The sequence below is a fragment of the Spea bombifrons genome, chromosome 11 (genome assembly GCF_027358695.1).
Source record: "Spea bombifrons isolate aSpeBom1 chromosome 11, aSpeBom1.2.pri, whole genome shotgun sequence".
NCBI classification, from domain to species: Eukaryota; Metazoa; Chordata; class Amphibia; order Anura; family Pelobatidae; genus Spea; species Spea bombifrons.
In genome coordinates this window covers 18,155,557-18,161,811 of record NC_071097.1, presented here as the reverse complement: position 1 = coordinate 18,161,811, position 6,255 = coordinate 18,155,557, and positions in this window count along the sequence as shown.

Here is a 6,255-nt window from a genome sequence, read left to right as displayed (position 1 = left end):
AGCAGGGTTAGCCCTGCTCAGCTTAGCACGTGATACTTTCAAGAGGCCATGCTAAGAAGTAGTTGATGCATAAAGGCACGTACGAATTTACATCGGCTGGATGTATGTGTTGGAGCTTTGCCTGTAGCTAGAATATATATTCCCGTTTGGCTTTTATTGGACAGTTAATGTTTACCTCAAACTGGATTTTCTTGACATTATAGAAATAGGTCATTTATACATTTACTGAAGGTGACTTCTTATAACTACTGCTTTCTATAAATGATTGATTGCTTAATGAGATATTCAGTATCTAGACTGAAACTATCCTGACACACTGGTAATATAAACTCATGCCATCCCTTCTTTAAACAAAGCTGTATTTCATTTTGTTTCACAACCAAGGGATTTTTTTTTTTTTTTTTTTTTTTACATATTATAAGCCTGCAATTTTCTTTACACGTAAGCTGTAGAATGATTGGGTGTTTAACCCTTTCTGGCCAGCTAACTAATAGGGTGTATCATCTTTTTTTTGTAATTAAAGGATTGATTCTGGGGAGAGTATTTTGATTTATAATGATTCATTTAGAGAGGGTAAAAGAGGTTGGACCAAGGGAAGAATCTCCAGCAGCCCCCACTGTGGGTGCTGTCCACACTACGCAATGCCAGGACTTCATAAACCGTGTCATAAGATGCACTATGACTGATCTGTGCCACACCAGAAATTTCACATAAATATATAATACGTAGAAGCAGTAACAACTTTGGTCATGGTTAGTTTTGTGAGTTTTTTTTTTATCAAATAAACCATTACTCCAATCTTAAATAAACCAGACACATAATAAAACTTATTCCGGTGATACATTTTATATACAAAAGTAATGCAAATATGTCCATTTAATACAGAGCTAAATAGACATTAAAACAAGCATTAACAAACATAAAGGTTGGCTGCAACAAACATGTTAAGGTTTGCTGTGGCAACATGTGGAGACGTAAATTAAACATTTTCCTTTGATCTTATTAGACTTGCTGTGGTTAACTGTATACTACATCTGATCAGCGTGCAAACATTTTTTGTGTTCTGGGAGTTGAAAAGCTTACTTGTAAATTACATTTTATATTCAATTTCTAGATTTCGGGAAAGTTATTGAATCAAACCCAATAAGCTTTACTCATATTATCTATTAAACTTGATTACTTTTGTAGGCTGCCAAAAAAACTGAGCTGAGGTGAATATTTTTTGGGCAATAAAGTGGTACATACATCATAAGCCTGGATAGGAAATAGAAATATGTATATTTGTGGACAATGTACATTTATAGCCTGATTTATGCTGATTTACTGGTGAAGCTGTACTATTTCTCTAGAGAAAAGAACCAATGCAAAGGTGACAAAGTTTGCATAAAAATACATTACAAACAAGGCATACCGCTGCCTCTCATCCATCCATTGACGACCTGTTCTCCAAAAGCCCAACCTCTGCATGCTCCGGCTCCCCTGTACATCCAACAACCAAATGTCAGTGATGATATTGTTCAGATGCTCCCCATGTCTTTGAAACAACCTGCTGTTGTATCCTTCTGGGAGCGGCACAACAACACCCCCAAACCAACCTAGAAATCTCCCCGTTAACTTTCAATCTAGTGTTACTAACCCCTTAAAATGACTGGACCCCCCCTCCAAAATAAATGTGGGACAACTCAATGATAACCCCAGGAAGCTGCGACCACAATCTCAACTAATCGCATGTAATATCCTCCATCAGCACCCAGAGGTTTCTGACAAAGATCTTTGCTACCTATGCCAATGTTTTGTGCAAAATATCCTCCCATCTAAGACCCCTGAAACCCAACCACCTGGTCCTACCTTCAAAGAATTACCATTAAATCTTCTTAATCATGGATCACTCCAGCCCTCATCTGGCCCCTCCAGTAGCTGCCCCTATGTGGAATGAACATGAGGCAAAATATTTAGCCTCCCCAGCCCAAAAACTTCAGAAAACTAATACCAGCACAGGAAAGAGCCATCTGCATCAACAAAGGGTCCGATATTCAGGGCTTTTTAAACAAACTCCCCCCACAAATTGTTTTGGACATCCAAGTGAACCATGCAGAGCATGAGTTGAAAGCTATAACCCTTACCTTCCTGATTGGTCTTCAACTTACGCATCAAGGAAACAAAATCCCCTTCAATAACCGTATCATCCCAGGTACCATAATAACAATGCAAATGTTGCCTGATGCTCTAAAGGATTTCCAGAGACCACCAGAAACTTGTCCCACTCCATCCAAGCCTTACGATAGGCCGTCCAGGTTGTGGGAGCCAATAATGCTTGCCAATAATGCTTGCCAAGATAGTAATTTCTTGCAGACAGTTGGGAAACCCGCGATGTATTAGCCTGTACCTTTTCTCTTTGCCTTCCTTCTTTTTCAACAACCTATCAAGATTAAAATGCTCCAAGAGGAGCAAGGAAAACATGTCCCCCCCGTTGGGTTTCATTATTACCAACATTGCTTCCCTCACCTAAAGATGAAACCCTGGCCACATTAAACCCCACTCTGTAATGCTGCCTCTGTGCAACTGTCCCAAACTGCCACTGGTCCTGCCCCAGTCTGTGCCCCACTAGGTCCAGCTAATGAAGCCTCACCCTTTTGCCATATTTTCCTTAAAACTTTCAAATAAAACAGAAAATTGCGTTCTGGTTTCATCCTCATCCCTCTGTGTGTCCTGCCGCAAGCTTGCACACGCACAGGAGACTGCTGCCCTCTAAGAACCTTGCCATCAGAGCTGGATTCGGCTGTTGCCTCTGCTTTACTCAGAACCACTGCTGCCTCTAGATCTCCCCAGGCCTCACCCAGATAGGGTCTGTACTGCCACTCCAGCCCCCAGCTATCCCCAAATGATCCCTAAGCCATGGGGTACCATGCTCCGGGGCCAAGGCCCTGATCTGTTAGATTTGTTGGCTGCGATTTTTGACAGTCATGTGATATGCTGGACAGCTTTCCCTCAGCTTTTCCTCCTCACGTACTACACTGAACTGATCCTTTATGGCGATGATAATGAAGTCTGTTTCTCCATAGACTTTCATTAGTCAGAGTGTCAGGATAAGTGTATTGTTTACTACAAGGCAGTATGGGTGCTTGTCTAGTAGATTGGAATAAAAGAGCTAAAATACATAAAGTGACTAAAATGCCGCTGTCTGAAGACATATTAAACAAAGAACACACAATATTTTATAAAAATTGCAGAACAAGCTGTCTTGCCATGATATAATTACTAATAACTATTACCAGATAATATTGCAATTTATGACAGATACAGATGGCAATATTAATCCAAATGTCATAAATAATAGAAATTATAATAAAATGATAATGTTTATTATTACATTGTCATATTTTAGCGCTGTCCGCTAATATACATTTTTTACTGATGGTTGGATAGAAAGAGTAAAAAGAATAGCGGTCCTTAATGAACACTTATTCTCTGTCTATTATAGATGGATGACCATCTCGTTTTATGTGAAATAATATGTTTCACTAGAATTCAAATGTCTTAAATTCTTAATAGAGGTGCTCTGAGGTAGAGGGACTGTTTTTTAAATCCCGCTCCTGCTGATTGTGTGTCCAATCCCGCCCGCTCCCGCCACATTTGTGGCCAATCCCGCCCGTCTCTTCTCTTGTTCCTCACAGGAACACAGCGGAGTCACGGGAAGTGACGTCACATCACGTGACTCTGCTGGGTTCATGGGCGGAGCAAGAGAAGAGACGCTGTGAGTGAGCAGCCCGAAGGCAGCCTTGCGAGACTGCGCGGGATTCCTGGTGCCTGACTGCCTGCAACACCATCAAGACCCGCATCCTAATACAGCCCTCTACTCCGAGGGACGAACCATAAAATACATAGATCGATGCCAATTCAGTATAGATGTTTTATTAACATTTTGCAACAGAATTTTACATCTTTCAAAAATATATGTTCATATATTTTATAAATATAATAGTCATAGGTTTTTAAATGTTTGAATAGTGAGTATATGATAATTTTATAAAAATTATATATCAGATGGAATGTGATCGCTTGTAACAATAACAGCTTAAAATGTTATTTATATAACACTTTGTGACACGAAAGACAAAGAGAGACTATTCATAGAATAATCAGGTAAACAATATTTTCCGCCATAAGACACATCTGATAAGATGTTTGCTATACAATAATAAAAAAAGATGACCTAAATAAAACAAATTACCGCCAAAACACTAACGACTGATGCACTCAAACCAGACTTGCTATCCATTAAGCACTCCTTCTCAAATATTACTGGAAATAATTTATTGATGCTATGTATAAAAAGTGATTGTATCTCCATGGCAACCAAAAGACGTCTCCTGCTAAAGTTTTTAACATTCGAGTCATGAAACTTTGCACCAGAAACACTTTTTGATGCCCAGCACTCTTTATTCATTATTAATAATGTTACCTTCACAAAACAAATTTTATGTCTAGATTCACTGCCTCAGTTTGAGTACTGCCTCCATCGAGAACCAGTGTTTGGAGCTTAGATCTACCTGGCAGCATAAATGAGTGTATAATAATTGGAATCTGCTGAATTAATACACTACATATTTTTATTAAAAAAAAGTTATATGTAGGCCTGTAAGTGAAATTATGCAAAATATCTCATTAAAAGTAAAATAGCATTAATACATATTTCTCAAATGTCCTTTTCGTACTCAAATTCGCTGCTCCTCTTTCTACCCTGATGTCCCTCTAAAAACTTGGAATATATATAAAAAAAATACTAAGATCTTTAAATAAAAAAAAATCCCCCCCTTGGCAATTGTAAATTTTGAATGGTAGAAAACTTCCATTGCCACGCTGGAATTGACAAGATTGGAAAACAAAAAGCAAACTAATTGTACAAACACATGCCAAATGTCAAATACATTTTTCGTTGGTTACAGTCTCAATATCGTCTTCCATACTGAGCATAAAAATGTACAGTTTGTTCATAGTGGCCTTAAAAATGAATGATACAGTGTGAGATTATATATCTATACAATACTTGTATATTGTCACCACATATTGCTGGAATCATTTTACTAATTACAAAATCTTTATTTCACAAAACAGGAGGCAAGAAAACCCCTTAAAATGGTAATAAAAAGTGAGAAGTATTAAAGGGATATAATAACAGATATAACACTGTGGCAGAGATATTGATCTACTAGCAAAGGTCCCATTTATTTAAAAAGTGCTTTTTATGTTTGAAAGGTGGTAAGAGTGCATATTCACCGAGGAAACCAAAACACTGAACATTTGGTTTGTATTTCTAATGAAATGGAGAACTTTGTGTCCTTCAGGTCATGAACATCAAATACTCTGGGCTACTTCATAATGCTCCTATGTTTTCTTTACTCGTAATATTGTATTTAGACAGCGGACATCAAGACACAGTATGGATTACCTTGGTGAATATGTGCTAGACAGATAGCTCACCAGGATAACTGCAAAATGTCCAGTAGGCTCGCTGCCCTGGGGCCACCTGGAAGCTTCTTCCACCTTACCGACTAACATAGAGATCCACGGTTGGCAATAGAGTCACACAACAGAATGTGACCCCTCATGCCTGGAGCAACAGAAGCATGAGACAGGAAGTACATAGTCTTACTTTTATCATTCTAGTCAGGAAAAGAAAACAAAGATAACATAGCCCTTAAACTGCTAGCGTAATTAATACATTAAATAGAAGTGCTTGCTGGTGGACTATTTATTGAGTGGCTATAAATAAAACATTTATGGGACAAGGATCCTACAAATATGTGCCAATCAATAATAGCAGTTTGACATTTGGAGCTGGTATTTTATTTCTTTTCTTTTAGGGCTAATTTTTCTCCCAGTCAGGCCCTAAGTGCGATGTTGTCCACCAAGTCTATTCAATGATTTTCTATAACTAGGCCAATTGGCAGGATTTGGCCCCTGATTGAAACTGGCTAGTTCTTCTCTGGCTGGTCCTCAAATTCCTTAAGTCATAGAATTCAACCATTTGAGCAAGCGATCCCCCAAAATAATCCCCTTAAGTGATTTAATTGTGACGTTATATACAGATATACCACTTTTCTAATTATTATGGGCGCAGTTTCCTAATGTACATTACTTGGGCAATCTTAAACTTAATGAATTTTATTTTTGTCAGTTGTGCTGGTTTGTGTAAAATACTTACTAGACTTCTTTCATGGTGTGTAAAGTATCGGGATGATAATTTAGAGGATT